This window comes from Colobus angolensis, unplaced genomic scaffold, assembly GCF_000951035.1.
Source record: "Colobus angolensis palliatus isolate OR3802 unplaced genomic scaffold, Cang.pa_1.0 Scaffold52, whole genome shotgun sequence".
Lineage (NCBI taxonomy): Eukaryota > Metazoa > Chordata > Mammalia > Primates > Cercopithecidae > Colobus > Colobus angolensis.
This window is the reverse complement of record NW_012118710.1, coordinates 8,218,364-8,237,193: the sequence shown is the minus strand read 5'-3', so window position 1 is coordinate 8,237,193 and position 18,830 is coordinate 8,218,364. Positions and strand designations below refer to the sequence as shown.

The following is an 18,830-nucleotide window of genomic DNA, read 5'->3' as shown; positions in this document are numbered from 1 at the left end:
ATAATTTCTGAAAAGTCCATGAACATCCATAGGAAGGGGCATTACATTGTTTTCAAGCACTCCATTATGAGCATCGGTATTATATCATATTTATGCCTTCTCTTGCCAAGTATTTTAAATTTGACACATTTACTATACATTTTTATTCCTTCTCTAGATCTGATTGAAACAGAGGGATTTTCTCTAATTAGTTTAGGTATTAGAATTTATGTACCATTCTGGAACTACCCACAGACCTATTGGTGTTACAGGAAGAGTATAAATGCTAGTTGTTATCATGACAAAACACCAAGAAACACTCAGGCAATGTAAAGTTATAATTTGAAGAGTTTATAGAAGAATTGAAAATAATTTGAATCATGAAAGATTCCACTATTAGCAGCTTCTGGGATGGTCTCAGCAACACATAACTCTTTGTATATATCTCCCCTAGCTGTCCTTCTACATGACTCTATTTTAACAGGCAAAAGCAATTAAAGTCAGTATTTTGGAACTTAGTTCATCTTCTTTGCCATTCCTCCTTCTTGTCTTCACCCTACATCCAATATGTCATTAGTACACACCGCTCAATGCCCTGGCCTTGAGTAAGTCTCAGCAGAGCTGAAGAGAGAGAAAGAATTTCTAGGAAGGAAGGCCACCTACCAATAGAGTGTGAAGGACTTTGCACCAAGATGCAAGGATCTCAGAGACTGCCTGTGCTTTCTGGCCTTTGAAGGTGTACATAGTAGCAACTTAGCCACAAATACAAGTGTGTATTCTCTAATAAGAGCCATGATCATCAAAGAAGTAGAAAGCTGGCCCTTGGTTAAAGGAAGGGGCTTTATGAGATGCTAAAACAAACTGCTTTCAGCTCTTTATAAATGCTGAAAGCCTCGGCAGGGCCAGATGGAAAGAAATTACTCTTGTGGCTATATCAGGGCTTTTTCTCATGTTTATGGAGTAATATGTTGCACATGCAAACAGAAATAGGCTTCTACAGCAGGAACCCTGTAACGCTGACATGGGTGTTGGAGAAGAGAAATTTTTTTTTTTTTTTTTTTGGAAGTAGAGTCTGGCTCTGTAGCCCAGGCTGGAGTGCAATGGTGCAATCTGGGATCACTGCAAGCTCCGCCTCCTGGATTCATGCCTTTCTCCTGCCTCAGCCTCCCGAGTAGCTGGAACTACAGGTGCCCACCACTACGCCCAGCTAATTTTTTGTATTTTTAGTAGAGATGGGATTTCACAGTGTTAGCCAGGATGGTCTCGATCTCCTGACCTTGTGATCCGCCCGCCTTGGCCTCCCAAAGTGCTGGGATTACAGGTGTGAGCCAGCACGCCTGGCCGGAGGAGAGATATTTTACTCGGTTTAACTTACCTGAGCACCAGAATCTTTGCTGTAATAGATATGTTCTAACAAACCAAACTAGCTACATATTTAATTTCTGGACAGAGTGATCTTGTTTTCACATTATTCTCAAGTGATGTCAAGTATACAAATCTTAAATGCACAGCTTGGTTCATTCTTCCGTATGTGTACACCTGTGTATCTGCCACCTTCTTAAAAATACATATTTTCTTAAGCCCCAATGTGTCTCTAGCTCCTCTTTCTGGAGGGATTCTTTACAGTATGATTGATTGCATAAAGTTGATCTTATTTTTGAATAATAAATAATAATCTCTCATTCAAAAATGGTATCTAGAAAGAAAAATAAAAAGTAAAGATAATCCTGATCTTTTAAAAATTTTCTTTGTTTTAAGTCACCCTACAGATCCTTGTTACCAGGAAACCCATAGCCACTCAATCAGGGTTACAAAGGAAACATAGTCTGAATTCTCATCTGTCGGACTTTCTTTTTACCTCTGTACCTACCAGTGAGTCAGTGTCTTGAATCAAGGTCTCTCCCGAAGAGTTTTTATGCATTGGCTCAAGATGAACTTCTTAAGTTCCAAGCTTTTTTTCAGTTGTTTTGAATGAAAAGAGTTCGTTTCTTTAATATAACCCCCCAAATCCTGGAAATGGCCATGGAGTGTTGTATCTCTCTCCCCCATAACATGAATAAGCAGTGTTTTTTCTGTGTTCCCTATGACAGTAATGTTCTGTCTGTAGGATCAACATAATCAGTGCCTCCTGAGGTGATGAGTAGTATTTTATCCTCATTTGGCAGGTAGTATTCTTCCTGCCTGGACCCTCCATCTTCAGAGTGCTATAAGACTCCATGTGTGATTACATTAAATCCACTCCACCCATCCCACAGCAATAACTTCTAATGATAAGCTGGTTATTTGATGTCAAATACCTTGTGAACTCATGAGGCAAAGACGACTATAATTCATTTAACCAGAGTTTTATATTTCACCAGGTAACTCACCATACATTAATTCACACAACTTTCCTGTGGAATAAGGTATTCTCAGTAGCTTCATTTAATGCATGAACTGTAGGAGACTTCAGAAAATTAAGGAATTCTGCCAACACAAGGCAGAGCTAGGGTCTGAAGTATTCTAATTCCAAACCCTATTCACATTTCATACATAAATGTGCTACTCTATCTCCATCCAGGATAAATTTTGGAGATGTTGAATCTAGCTGGATGAAATCAGTCTTCTATCTTTATTTCTGTTGCTTGTTGGTAAATAGATTGTGCTGTTGTTTGTTCTCATTTACCTGAGGTTAAAATGCATGAACAAAGTTTTTAGCAAAACCGGTAAGTTTCAGAGGTTTAAGGAGAAGCAACGATAAATGCAAAAACTCCTTGTGACACTGTTCTTTCTGCTCTTGTATTGAAAGTGTCTTACTGAACCACAAAGGTGACATATTAGTCTCTTACTTAGTGCTGCTGTTATTCTCTCATCTTCCACAGACGGAATTAAAAACTCGTAACTAAGCTGAAAGGAGCTTCATGCTCTAACACTTCTCCAGATTTATCTACTCTCTTAATGCCCTCACATACATTCTCTCAAAAACTGTACTTTAGTCAACCTGATCACCTGATCTTCTTCTTTTTTTTCCCCACCCCCGAGATGGAGTCTTGCTCTGTTGCCCAGGCAGGAGTGCAGTGGCATGATCTCAGCTCACTGTAACCTCCACCTCCTGAGTTTAATCAATTTTCCTGCCTCAGTCTCCCGAATAGCTGGGATTACTGGTGTGTGCCACTGCACCCGGCTAATTTTTGTACATTTAGTAGACACGGGGTTTCACCATGTTGGCCAGGCTAGTCTCAAACTGGCTGGTCTTGAACTCCTGACCTCGTGATCTGCCCGCCTCGGCCTCTCAAAGTGTTGGGGGGTTACAGGCATGAGCCATCACACCCGGCCAACCTGATATTCTTTTATTTCCTCACACAGTATGTTCTTTCTCATTTCCAGGCCACTATGCATGCACTTTTCTCTACCCTGTTCATTTCCCCTACTCTTTGCTTAGTTGGCTTTATCACATCTTAGCTTACAAGTCCTTCCTTTGAGAAATTCTCCCTTCTGATTGGTTGTTTTTGGCTTGTCTAATCATTCCTAGCACATACTAGGTTCTAAGTAAATTTTTGATAAATAAAAGAAAATTATCAGGTACAGAATAACATGGGAAATAGAAGTGCAGATAATAAGTCTGGATTTTTAAAAATTATTTTTAGAAAGAAGGAATGCTAAGATTGAAAATTTGGCAGATGTAAAAAGCTTTTTATAGTTTTCATTCTACTTTTTTAGCCATTTTCTCCCTCTGAGGACCACCCTCTAAACTCCAATAAATCAATACAGTGTCCCATTTCCTCACTATTCAACAAAGATATACTATGCATTCCTGGACTTGGCACTGATCTAGAGGTTGGGAATATGGCAGTGAACAAGACAGATGAAACGCACCCCATCATGGAGCTTAGTCATGGGGAATAGGAGAGACAATGACCAAGTGCATAGTTTCAGATAGTGGTAAATATTATTAAATAAAGCAGTGAGGGGAAGAAAATATGATTGATATGGAGTCACTTGGGTCACTTTTAAAGAAGGCCCTTCTGAGGAAGGGCCAACTGATCAAAGACCTGAATCATGTAAGAGCATGAGCCAAACAAATATTTGGAAGAAAGCATTCCAGGAACAGGGAACAGCAAAACCAAAAGCTGTGAGAGAAGAATGAGGTGTATGTATGCATCAATCAGAGTGCTATGAGAAACAGAGCAATATTATAAATAGGTTTTATGTATAATAATATATATAAAACCTATGTATAATAGTGTTCTATTTACATATTGCACTCTCTCTATATATATGTGTGTGTGTGTGTGTATATATATATATATATATATGAAAATGGTGCAAGCCAATTACTTCAAAGAAATCAATCGCTCTCTCTATCATTCACATTTCATACACACACACACACATATGTGTATATATGTGTATACACGTGTGTGTGTATGAAATGTTAATAGAGATTGATTTCTTGCAAGGAATTGGCTTGCACCATTGTACACACACACAGGCACACACACACACACATATATATATATAGAGAGAGAAAGAGTGCAATATGTAAATAGAATAATATTTTACATAGGTGTTATATATATAATTACACATAAAACCTATAATAATGTTGCTCTGTTTCTCATAGCACTGATTATTAGTATGTGTATGTGTGTGTGTGTGTGTGTGTGTGTATATATATATATATAGAGAGAGAGAGAGAGACAGAGAGACAGAAAGAGACAGAGACAGAGAGAGACAGAGAGAGATTTATTCCAAGGAATTGGCTTGCATTAGGGCCTGGCTAGGTGAGTCTGGAATCTGTAAGGAAGACCATCAGGAAACTCTGGTGCGAGTTGACTGTAGTTTACAAGAGGAATTTCCTCTTCTTACAGAAACCTCAGCTCTGCCCTTGAAGGCTTTCATCGAATTGAATCAGGCCCACACAGATTATCAAGGTTAATAGCCCCTACTTAAACCCAACTGATTGTAGATGTTAATCACATCTACAAAATATCTTCACAACAACACCTGAAATGTTTGAGTAAATGTGTGAAAACTATAGCCTGCCCAAGTTGTCATACAAAATCACAATGAGATGATGTATACCAGGAAGAGCAGTAAAAGGACCTGTAATGTCAGTGATGCAAGCCAGGAAGAATCATGAGATGAGATAGAAAAGGTGTACAGGGGCAAGATTATGCATTGCCTTGAAGGCTATGGTAGGGAGTTCATATTTTGGGAAAATGTTGGATTTCAAGTAAGAGGTTTCACAGTCTATTAAATGTTAAATTTTCAGGCCAAGAACAGTGGCTCATGCATGTAATCCCAGCACTTTGAGAGTCTGAGGCAAACAGATCACTTGAGGACAGGAGTTCGAGACCAGCCTGACCAACATGGAGAAATTCCATCTCTACTAAAAATGCAAAAATCAGCCAGGTGTGGTGGTGTGTCCCTGTAATCCCAGGTACTCAGGAGGTTGAGTCAGGAGAATTGCATGAATCTGGAAGGTGGAGGTTTCAGCGAGTCAAGATCGCACCACTGTGCTCCAGGGTGGGCGATAGAGTGAGACTCTGTTTCAAAAAAAAAAAAAAAAAAATAGATTTTTAAAAGATTGCTGTGGCTGTAATGAGAAAAATAGAAAAATAGCTTCCAACAGACAAAGTACTTACAAGACTATTGCTTTGGTCTATGATACAAATGTGGATGGTTTGGATTAGGGTGGCAGAGGTGGAGGTAGGAGTATATTATTTCCTGGATATAATTTGAAGGTAGAGACAACAAGCCTTACTGATAGATTTAGTGTGCTAAGTAAAGGGGAAAAATAAAAAAGCAAGGATGATGTCCAGATTTTGAACCCAAGTCATTCGAATGAAGAGATCATAACCAATACAGGAAAGACTAGTGAAGGATGAGTATGTCGGGACATCAGAGGTTGAGTTTTTGATATACTATTTTGAGATGTCTTTTAAGCACCCAGTTAGTGATGTTGAGTCAGTAGTTTGATATATGGATGTGAAGTTTAGGAAGGGTGGTGGTGGAAGGTGAATTTAGGATTATCAGCAAATTCTAAGCCATGAAACCCTCTAAGAATAGAAGGAGAACCTAGCAAAGGAGGCTGCTAAAGAACAAAGAAGGAGAGAGAAGAGTCAAGAGAGGATGCTAAGTGGAGAAATGGTCCATGAAGGAATAACAAACTATACAAACACCAAGACGTTAATAGATTTCTAAACTAGCTGACAACTGTATCCCAATTTATGACTCAGACTAAAACAGCTCAAAAGTGTGATAAGCCCAGAAAAAACTGGGGTGGGCTGAAGACTTTTAATGGGTATACCCTTCACACCAAAGCATCCCTTTCATCACTATGTCCATTGCCTATTACTTTTCCCTGGCTTATCTCCTCCCAACCTAAAACCTCTATTATATCTATACTTCTTTAAACACTCTAAATATAATAAGAAATAAAATTCAATTGGGTCCCGTGGCTCATGCCTGTAATCCCAGCTCTTTGAGTGGCCACTAGAGGATTGCTTAAGCCCAGGAGTTTGAGATTAGTTTGGGTAACATTGAAAGACCCCCCATCTCTACAAAAAATGTTAAAAATTAGCCAGATGTGGTGGTATGTACCTGCAGTCCTAGCTACGGTTGAGGTGGGAGGATCACTTGAGCCCAGGAAATCAAGGCTGCAGTGAACTATGATTGCACAACTGCACTTCAGCCTGTGTGTGTGTGTGTGTGTGTGTGTGTGTGTATACACACACATATATATATTTGTTATTAACTCTACATATATATGTTATTAACTCTAACAAATATATATATTTGTTATTAACTCTACCTCTATCTATGATTTTATGTATGGAAGAGAAAGCTGGGGGAGCCTGAAATCTTGGCAGATTGAGAATGGAACCATTGATGGTGGTAAGGAAGAAGAGTAGAAATGCATGTTGTTATGGGATGGATAGTGTGAGACACAAGGGAAATTACATAGAAAACATGTGTTAAATATATGTAAGCAGCATGCAAACATAAATCAGTGTTGTAATTCTACTGCAGTGAGCTCTCCAGCAGATTCTCACCTCCTTGACGCAGGGCTACCTAATGATCATATTTACAATGCCTTATACAGTACTTGGCACACTCTATGCTCTCAATGTTTTTCAGATAAATTAGTGAAGGCTTTAGCATGGTAAGAAGCACACCATTTGGGAGCTGCAAGTCATCTTACAGACTCTCTGGTACAACTCCTTTCTTTTATAGTTATAGAAAATTGGTCTTACAGAGATGACATAATTTGTGCAACGCCATCTAGTAATATTGAAAGAAGACAGATTTTATAAAATTTGACTCCAGAAATGGCTTAGCTATTCAACAACAAGTATTTGTGGCAATTAATTATGACATATAACACTTGAAAAAGTGCCTCTTGAAATTCTGAATTTATTAAAAAGAATAAATCAGGTTGCATAACCTGACTTTCAGATCCAAGGCTGAGGCAATTTGAATTGAAAGAGGCCCACAGGAAATAGTTTTCTGATAAAAAGTAAAGATGGGAAAGGGGATCGATTTCTTAAAACTTCAGATTATTAGAAATGAGTAATATGATAGAAAAGCCAAAGAGAGGGAAAGAAAAGGTTGTGTTATGTTGTTTTTTTGTTTGTTTCAGCAGTAGTGATTCAATACAGTGTGAGTTAAGGCCTTTGTCAAAAGTTCCAAAACATTTTTTCCATGTGTATACCTATTATATCTGTCCTTGAGATATGAGCTATGTGTTGTTATTCAGAGTACTAAACTTTTAAACTTCAGGGTCTTCGTCTGGAAAGCTGGAAAAAATAATGGTATCCACTGGTGAGGACTGAATGTGACAATCTAGGTGAAGTGCTTTATTTGTGCAGAACTCACTCCAGGTAACATTGTAAACAACATTAAGCAAAAAGTAGCTGGCCGCAGTGGGAAGAACACGGGCATAGACCCTGGCATCCTACAGCCTGGGTTCCCATGCTGTCTCTGCTTCTCCAAGTAACTGTACATGTGTCATGTTCGGTCTTTGAAGTTCAGTTTTTCATATGAAATATGGATGTGGTAATGACTAAATCCCAGGTTTTCTGCAGGAATTGATAAAATGTACATAAGAGAAACTAGCATTTAGTTATTCTTTATGTCTGTTGTCTCCTCTGTCACCCCATTTTTGTCCATCCCTGATCCTCTTAGCCCTCTTTGTCCTGGTGGATCACCCATGCCTTATTCCCAAATGGCCTGCCCCTTAACAGATCAGTCAAAACCTCCTCAAATATATGGGCAAAAAACACTCTAATATGTTATTCCTCCCCTCAGGTTCGCATTTTAATGGCAATCCTTGAAAACCTAAAAGCCTTAGAAACCAGAAGAAATCAATGTTTAATGATGGAACTTGAAACATTATGACAAAGGAGAAGGAGCTGAAAGGAATTTTTAGACTTCACTGAGTACAACCAATTCATCTTCTGCATGAGCAAACTTAGAAGGAGAGAGAGAAATGACAGGTGTCACACTACAGCCCCAGGTCAGTAACTCAGGCAGGGATTCAGGTTATCAGACTCATAACAGGATGCTCTGCCTAACGTGCCATTTGCTTTGAGGGAAGACTCAGCAGTAGCTACCTTACTACCAGCAGCCAAGATTTGCTGTCCTTTCTACCGAATGCTCATATCCAATAGCAGCTGGATAAGTTCCTGAGCCCAGCACTCTCCTGAGCCTCTCATCCTAGAGAGCAGTATACTAAATTGATATTTATCACCTAGAAATAGCAAGGGCACTGACAATGCCTTACTAGGAGAATACTCACTAATCAATTACTATCAAAAAATTAGCCCTTCTTCTGGGACCATCCTATTGCAGGAAGGGATTAATTGGCTTTATTTATTTATTTTTGAGATGGAGTCTTGATCTGTCACCCAGGCTGAAGTACAATGATGCAATCTCAGCTCACTTCAACCTCCGCCTCCTGGGTTCAAGCAATACTCCTGCCTCAGCCTCCCTAGTAGCTGGAATTACAGGCACATGCCACCACGCCTGGCTACTTTTTGTATTTTTAGTAGAGATGGGGTTTCACCATGTTGGCCAGGCTGGTCTCGAACTTCTGACCTCAGGTGATCCTCCTGCCTCAGCCTTCCAAAGTGCTGGGATTACAGGCATGAGTCAGCACGCCTGGCCCAGCTTTATTTTTATTTTACCCCATTCTGAAGAAGCAGTCAAGCTTTAAAAGCAAATATTTTAAAAACGGAAAAAAGAAATGTAACATGTTGTCTACTATATTTTTTCCCCATCCCAAGTTAGCTCAAAGGTTGGAGAAGACTCTCTTCACTCTAATTATAGGCTTTATGTTAACTTAGAAACTTGGACTTTAGTTTCTAATGGTGAGAGAGAAAATAAAAGATGCCAGGAACCTGCTGGCTTCTCTCATAATTGGGAGGTTGAGGTGGGAGGGTGAGAGGCTGAGGTGGTAGGATGGCTTGAGGTCAAGAGTTACCAGTCTGGGCAACATAGTGACCCCATCTATACAAAGTAGAAAACACTAGCTGGGCTGTAATCCAGCTACTCAGAAGGTTGAGCCCAGGAGTTCGAGGCTGCAATGAGGTATCATTGCTCCACTGCACTTCAGCCAGAGCAACAGAGCAAGGTAAAAATTTTAAAAATGCCAAGAAACTAGAAATCACCTGTATTTTGGAGGGCTTATTTAGAAAACTATGGAATGTAAATGGCACATATAACCTACAAAATGATAGAATTTCGCCTGAGTTAAACCTCTTCTTTCAAGTCATACAGCTGCCCTTCAGACCTGACCCTCAATTTGTCATCTCTCAGACCTTGATTTTTGTAAAACTTTAGGTATTTGGCAATATCAGTTTGGTCTTCCTTTAAACAACTAAGAAAGCCATTCTGGGTAAACAATTCTTTTGTAAAGGACCAATTCCAAACAAAGGAAGGGGGAGAGGCAAAAAGATGAGGTAAGATAATGAATTATTTTAAATTATAAGGCCAAGAATGGGAAAGGGGACATAGGAGTGGAATCATAGAAACAGTAAAAGGAAAGTGGGAGGATCATATTACAAAGACATAAAAAAGAGTAAAGATGATGAGAGAAGCTGTAATAAAGTTGTCAAAGGAAGATCAGAGACAAGGCAAGTTAAGAGAGTTAAATAAAAAATAGAATTTGCATAAGAAGGAATTTAAAAGACTTGAAAAAATACAAAGTAAAAGATCTAATAAAGATTATTGGAAAACAAATGAACACGGTAACGACAAGGTTCTGCAAAGAACAATAAATGCATTACAGATTATAAAAGTACTGTGAGAAAAACATCAGAGAGAAACCACATGGTGAATTAAAAAACGAAAAATCAAGTTCAGCCTCAGAGGAACCAACATGATGAAGACAAAAAGGATAAAAGTGTTGAGGAAGTGACAGATACTAAGACAACACACAGAAGGCATGAGAGCACTACTCACAGCATAGAAAAGCAAAAGTGGGTAATGGGTGTAAGGAAAATGTAAACTGCAAATAGGCTGAGTTTTGTTTTTGTTTTTAAATCTACTGCAAAAGCATTCAATATTGCTTGAAAGAACATCAACAGGATGATGCAAGTACCCTTAAGCTGTAATTAAGAGTTATTTATATATAAAAGCAGCTATTGTAATATTAGAAAAGTTATGTCAGGGACCCTTATATCACCATAAATATCAGCGAGATGATTCTGCCTGTATTCACAATTTAGCTACATTATCAACCTCCCTGCAGAGGAGCAAAAGAAAATAGTTGTGAACTCTTTCTTTACGCATATGACATGAGTTTTTGGACATTTGAAAGAACAGGACTGAGTTCTAAGTACATTGCTATCAAAAACAAGGTAGCATGTTTTCGTCTATATCATCCTTCCTCCAACTCCAAGACCTAAGCAAAATTATAAAGTCTGAAGAATTGCCTGCTCCACAATGCTCAGACATTCCTGTCTCATGTACCATGAGCGTTGACACCTGTTTATCCAGGATCTTTCTCTGGTACCCTTTACTTTGGACAATGCCCACATCAGTGCAGTATATCAGATGTCAAAATTGTAGGCCATTGCTTCCAGACAGAACGTGAATTCTCTCTTTAATTAACAATGGGTGAGGAACTCTCTTGATTACACCATCTGATGGCCTTCTAATGATATTTTAAGAATCTTCCAAGTTTATAGTATTACGGAATTCTAGATTGTAAACAGAGTGGGAATATCAAATTCTAGATTGTAAAGAGACTGGGAATATCAAATAATATCAAATTATTTCATAGATGTGGAGAGATCAAGGCCAACAGTGGTGAAGTGACTTAATCCAAAAGGTGACACTCATATATCAGAACCTCTCCTGGGTGCCCTATGAGAAAAATGTATTTTACTTAGACAGATTGTACAAAAAAAAATACCTCTTAAAACTGTCATAGGACAGTAAAGGAATTGACATAAAAATTAAGCAGATATAGAAGCTTTGGCTTACGGAAAATCAAACATATTTCATTGCACTAAGCAAGTAGCTCCCAATCTTTCTTGATCCTCAGTGCTCACAATGTCTCAATAATTTTTTACAGCACACTTGGGCAAAAATGAAGACCTAACGGTTCAGTTTATTAAAGTAGATCCAAACACCTTAGCAAGTATTTATGTCTTAACAACTTATTAACACTCTGAAAATATAATACACATAAAATAAAAATATATTCTTATTTCATTCTTATCCCCAAAACTGTAGTCGCCTCTTATCCACAGTTACACTTTCGCAGTTTCAGTCAACGCCATCAATTGTGATCTGAAAACATTATAGTATTTTGAGAGAAAGAGGAGGAGAAAACATTCACATAATTTGCATTACAGTATGTTGTTATAATTGTTCTAACTTGTCATTAGTTACTGTTTCTAATCACTTACAGTGCCTAACTTATAAATTAAAGTTTATTAAAGATGTATATGCATAGGAAAAAACACAGTATGTGTATGGTTTCGTACTGTCCACGGTTTCAGGCATCCATCGGGGGTCTTGAAATATATTTCCTATGGATAAGGGGGCGCTACTCTATTTGGGGGTTGTCATGTGAGCACTGTTAGGTACTGCACAACTTCTCAAACCTTAGAATCAGATTGCATACAGCCATCTTCATTTCCTGTTCCACACCAGTTTTCATCCCATATTTGCTTTTTATCAAACCTGCTACAAACTCAACTTAACAAAGATATGTCATTGAAAAGAAGGTGCCATGCACTATTCACAATAGCAAAGACTTGGAATCAACCCAAATGTCCTTCTGTGACAGACTGGATTAAGAAAATGTGGCACATATACACCATGGAATACTATGCAGCCATAAAAAAGGATGAGTTTGCATCCTTTGTAGGGACATGGATGCAGCTGGAAACCATCATTCTTAGCAAACTATCACAAGAACAGAAAACCAAACACTGCATGTTCTCACTCATAGGTGGGAACTGAACAATGAGATCACTTGGACTCGGGAAGGGGAACATCACACACTGGGGCTTATCATGGGGAGGAGGGGAGGGGGGAGGGATTGCATTGGGGAGTTATACCTGATATAAATGATGAATTGATGGGTGCTGACGAGTTGATGGGTGCAGCACACCAACATGGCACAAGTATACATATGTAACAAACCTGCACGTTATGCACATGTACCCTAGAACTTAAAGTATAATAAAAATAAATAAATAAATAAATAAATAAATAAATAAAATTAAAAAAAAAAAGATGTCATTTAACCCCTAAAAAAAAAAAAAAAAAAAAAAAGAAGGTGCCATGACATGGTATGGAGTACCACTGCACAGCATTTGGGAAACACAGGTCAAAATCCTCGCTTTGATCTTAGAGGAGTATTCTCTTCATTAATGGTGACAAAGAGGAAGGAATTAAACCCTAAGAACACATCAAAAGTATCTTTCTATTATATTATATTACATTATGCCAAAAAACCCTTTGAGGTCTCTATTTTATAAGGTATGTAAGAATTTCCCAACTAACCTGCTCAGTTGTCTTTAGAATTGGAGTCAGCCCGGGTTTGGAGCAAAACTTTAAAAATCTCTAACTAGAGTCAAACCATTGAGTATATATTCAGGATTTGTTTGTTTTCTTTGTTTTGATGAAATTCTAAAGCAAGAGGCAAAAAAGCATATCCTGTAAAATAAAGAACAATTTCAAACGAATTTCTCTTAATGACCTAATAGGTCTTCGTAACATTAGTGGAGTAATTTCCCCTCTCACACCTGACTTGATCCTCACAGCAATCATATAAAAGGCAAAGGCATTTTAGTATTTCTATTTTACCTACCACGGTTTTATAAGAATGAGAGTAAGTAATCAGTCCATTAATTGATAAATCAAAAGGTGTTAATGAGTACAATGCCAATATTTGGCATTATGCCAAAAACTGCCGCATTCAAGAGGAGTATGAAACATGCTTTCACCCCTAAAGAAGACCTATACTAACTGTTGAAAGATGGTCTATATACATTCAACAATTAATAAGTTTATAGAAAGCAATAGTGACAGTACACTGTAGAACAATTAACAAATGAAACATCCTGGCAGTTGTGCAGTGCTGGCAATAAATACAAAGAGTTAAACCACAGAGAGAATAATGTGGCTGCAGTGCCCCTGCAGTACCGAGCTTATGCTTAGTACTAAGGTCACTAGCAAAGAATCTCAAGGACACTCCAAGTTCACTTACCTGATTTATATCTGGAATGACTGGGAGGACTCAAATGAGCATGGTTTTTAATTTCAGTTGTTATATTGCTGCAGTAAACAATATAGTGTAGTAGACAAAGTTGCTTGTCACTTTATCAATCTTCATATTGCAATCAAGAAGTTCTAACCCTAACAAAATAGAAGCAAGTAGATGAATTCTTCCCAGTAATCGACTAAAAATATCTTCAGACTTAATTTAATATAACTAAAATGGGGGCAGGAAAATGGGCAAATATACTGGAATGATGAATAAAAAAAATCTCGGAATTGTACCTTGTTTCAAAGAAACTTAGCAGGAATATTGTATCTTAAAGATCAGGGATGAGTAATGTAGAACAGGCAATAAAGAAGTGCAGGGTCACTTTCAGACACAATCTGGGGGTGGAAAGGAAACAGCACATAACTCAGGTATACTTGAGAGAACACATTTTGGCTCACCACCAAGGGGCTGAATGGTTTAAGGTACAGGTATAAGGTCTTCACACCCACAATTAGGTCAACAATACAGTCATGGAAAAAAAAAAAAAAAAAACCAAACCTTATCAAATACTCTAAGCTGAGTGTATCTGCTTCTTCTTGCCACTTAAATGTGATATTTTCCGCAGTTAGGCACTTCGTGCTCCCTTTCCTCCACTTATTCTACACTGTCTTCCTTGGCCATATCATATACTTTCACATCTTTAGCTACTACCTGAAATTTAGATTCTGAATGAGAAAGATGCCAACTTTGACCTTTAACCCATACATACTGATCTGAATATCTGACATCTCATTTTATTTATTCTCTTTAAACACCCTTCTTTCTTTCTATCTTTCCTTCCTTCCTTCCTTTCTTTCCTTCCTTCCTTCCTTCCTTCCTTCCTTCCTTCCTTCCTTCTTCTTTTGTTTCTTCCTTTTTCCTTTCTTCCTCCTGCCCTCTCTCTCTTTCTTCCTCTCTTTCTCTCCTTACTTCCTTCCGTTCCCTCTTATTACCAAGATCTCTCTCTCTTCTAGTCTCTTCTGGGCTTTAGACTCACAATTTTCCCCCTCACTTCCACCATGGCAGTGTTTATTATTGTTTTTACTATTTTCATTATAAACTATTAAAATATATGTAATATTAATCCATATATTTATTTATAAATAATTATTTTTGCTAGCAAACAAATATAAAAAATGCTAACATTTAGCCACATTTGCTGCATATCTTTTCTACACAAAAATTAAAGTAGCATAGTTTTTATTATTTGATTTTAAATTTGAATTCTAAAATTTTAATGATTTGATTATTCCCCTCACAAAAACTTAAAGATAACATCACGAACTCTTTTTTTTTTTTTTTTTTTTTGAGACGGAGTCTTGCTCTGTCACCAGGCTGGAGTGCAGTGGCATGATCTCAGCTCACTGCAACCTCTGCTTCCCTGGTTCAAGCGATTCTCCTGCCTCAGCCTCTTGAGTAGCTGGGATTACAGGCATGTGCCACCACGCCCAGCTAATTTTTGTGTTTTTAGTAGAGATGGCATTTCACCATGTTGGCCAGGATGGTCTCGATCTCTTGACCTAGTGATCCACCTGCCTAGGCCTCCCAAAGTGCTGGGATTACAGTCGGGAGCCACCGTGCCCGACCAACATCATAAACTCTTTCACATAACTTACCACCCTATCATGATCTTTCTCCCCTCTACTTCCTCCTCTCTAGCCTCACTTCTGCCCACCTCCCAGGTGCTCTGTCCTCTTACCTACCAAACCACTAGCAATGCCTTTGCGTGGGCTGCTCCTTTTACTAGAAACATTCTTTCCCACGGTATTCAGCATACCTTTCAAAACTTAACTGACACCTACATAACATAACAAGTGGTATAAAACATATACACACCAAATCTTTCTACTTCTAAACCTCATCTATATTTGTTTCAACATATCCTAGAGTAAGCTTGTGTGATGAGGATGGAGCAGACACAAAAGGTCATCCAGTGCAATGGATACTAAGAAAAGAAGGTACTTGATCCTGTGCGCATATAAAAATATCAAACAGACAAAAAAATTCACAGAACTCCTGGGACATCCGGGAACCAAGGACGAGGTCAGGGGGCTGAAGGGAGACAACATCTATAACAATGATCAAGATAACAATCTCTAAGGTCAGACTTTCAGAATTCAATTCTAACTCCACCACTCTCCTGCCAGATAAGATTAGGCGAGTTATACAACCCTCTGTGCTTTGGTTTCCTCATCTAAAGAGGATACCTCCTGCATATTGTTGTTGTAACGGTTAAATATGATAATCCATATCAAACTGATGAAAGAAGTTGACACGTAGTCAACTTTAAATAAGTATCAGCTAGTATTTTCATTACTCATTAGATAGCCAAAGATCAGTAAAAGAATGACTTGCTATGGAACAAGCTAGTCTGATAAGATTCAGATCTTAGACACCAAAAAAACGAGGAAATCATGCAGAAACTTTTTGGAGAAATACAGTTTTCAAAATAATATGCTGGAAATAATTTATTATTATAAAATGCTATATGATAGAAAGGGCACCCCGTGAATTAATATTAAAAAAGAAAAAAAAAAAAAGCTAATGCTAGGTGCAGTGCCTCGTGCCTGTAATTCCAGCACTTTGGAAGACCAAGGCAGGGGGTTTGCTGGAGTAAAGGAGTTCAAGACTAGCCCGGGTGACAAAGTAAGACCTTGTCTCTACAAAAAAGAATATAATTAGCCAGTAATTGAATTGTATGTAACACAAAGTATAAATGCTTGGAAAGATGGATACCCTGTTCTCCATCATCTGATTATTTCACATCGCATCCCTGTATCAAAACATCTCATGTACCTGGTAAATATTTACAACTACTCTGTACCCACCAAAATTAGAAATTTAAAAATTTTGAAAAAATTAGCCAGGCCTAGAGGCACACACTTGTAGTCCCAGCTACTCGAGAGGTTGAAGCAGGAATATAGCTTGAGCTCAGGAGTTTGAGGCTGCTGGGAGCTATGATCAAGTCACTGCATTCCAGCCTGGACAACAAAGCAAGATCTTGTCTCAAAAAATAAAATAAAATAAAATAAAATAAAATAAAATAAAATACAGTTAAATTCAACTTTGAAAAAAAGAAGTTTTGAAAGACATTTTCTAAAGGAAGAGATAAAAGATAGACTTTTAGCTTGGTATTGATGACACAGTGATAATGAATGAATGAAAGCTATCTAGACAAATTTGTCAACCCCTCTTTGGCTTTAAAACAGGGTAAGCTTCAAGATAGATAGATAGATAGATAGATAGACAGATAGATAATAGATAGATAGATAGATAGATATACGAGAAACATCGTTAAGAGGACATTGGAGTCTAAGAGAAGTAAGGAGTTGAGCTCAAAGTACTGAGATCCCTAAAATATGAGCAGGAAACTTTGAAAATGCATCGTCATGACTGGGAGAGAATGAAGTTGAGGTAACACAATTTCAAGGAGTAGAAAAAGGTAAATTGTTGAAATTATTAAAAGTGAGTTTGATACCCATTCCGGTCCACAGTTCAGAACTCACAGATGGGCCCAGCACGGTGGCTCACGCCTGTAATCCCAGCACTTTGGGAGGCCGAGGTGGGCAGGTCATGAGGTCAGGAGATCGAGACCATCTTGGCTAACATGGTGAAACCCCATCTCTACTAAAAATACAAAAAATTAGCCGGGCATGGTGGCAGGCGCCTGTAGTCCCAGCTACAGTGGAGGCTGAGGCAGGAGAATGGCCTGAACCCGGGAGGCAGAGCTTGCAGTGAACCGAGAAAAAAAAAGAACTCACCGATGAAAGAGTGTTCTGTGAGCATTTAGAGAGGAAAGTAGGATTTACCAAGCTATTTGACTGTATCTGTAGAAGAAGACTAGGACAAGGGAAGAGAGAGAAACACTCCATCCTGGGCCATAAATTCACTCTGGGGCACCATCTCTTTAGTGTGATAACCTGGAGGTCACTCAAAATAAAATATCAAAATAGTGAACATGTTCAAAGCAACATTGTAAGAGAAGGAACAGCTTAATCAAATTGTTGATGTTCTGCTATTTTTTACAGATTGTTATTTTTAAAATGTAAATTTCTGTATAATTTAAAATATTAGAGCTAAGCATTTATGGGAATCAGTGTTCACTTTTTCCCATCTTTCTTTGTTAAATTTTCTTTTTAAACAGCTTCATTCAGATGTAATTAATATGCCATACAACTTACCCATGTAAAGCGGATGATTCAATTTTTTTAGTGTACTCAGAGTCATGTCACCATTACCTCAATAAAATTTAGAACATTTTTATCATATATCTCTTGTTTTGACAGAGATCTCACTGAACAAGTAGTCAATATGAAAAGTATTGCCATTTTGACAATATGGAGTCTTTCCATCACGAACATGGAATATTTTCTTTATTTATTTAGATCTTCTTTAATTACTTTCAAAAATGTTTTGTAGTTTTCAGAGTAAGTTTGCACTTTTTTCATTAAATTTATCCCTAAGCATTTTATTCTATTGTTTCCTCAATTCCATTTCCAGATTGCTTATTGCATGTGTATAAATATATAACTGGTTTTCACATACTGATTTTGTACACTGTAATCTTGATGAACTTGTTTATTAGTTCTAATATATTCATAGTGCATTCCTTAAGATTTTTCTGCATACAAGGTTATGTCATCTGATTTTGGGGAGAAAGTATGCAGTCTTTCACCATTAAATATAATGTTGTCTATGATTTTCTTATTTCTATGGTATTATTATTACACATATTATATCTAATAATGGTACAGATCCAACAATGTATTGTTATAATTATTACTGTGTATAATTTTATGTCTCAAAGAAGCTGAGAGGAGGAAAGAGAGAAAATTAAAAAAAACTTAGTAAGAACTATAAGTTAGAGATTTTTATATATAAACATTCTTATTTAAAATTTCTAATTATCTTCATTACTTCTTGTGGATTTTAAAGTTGCCATCTGGAGTCATTTCCTCAGCCTAATACAACTTTACTCCCACCTATTATATCTTCCTTGACTTGTTCAATAATGGTTTCCTTTAGTTATTTAAACATATTTATAATGGCTACTTTTGTTGTCTTTTTTCTTTTAAATCCAACTTCTGGTCACTTTCATAGG

At 37.6% G+C, this 18,830-nt stretch overlaps 1 long non-coding RNA gene across 1 annotated transcript in view; it reads left to right on the top strand.

Moving 5' to 3' along the window:
• Positions 1 to 539: 539 nt before the first annotated feature.
• LOC105525184 overlaps positions 540 to 18,830 on the top strand; it is a 48,988-nt gene continuing 30,697 nt past the window's right edge. The window contains exons 1-2 of the long non-coding RNA XR_001003868.1: positions 540 to 715; positions 8,272 to 8,479. This is a non-coding gene — a long non-coding RNA (uncharacterized LOC105525184). The remainder of the gene's footprint in view (positions 716 to 8,271; positions 8,480 to 18,830) is intronic.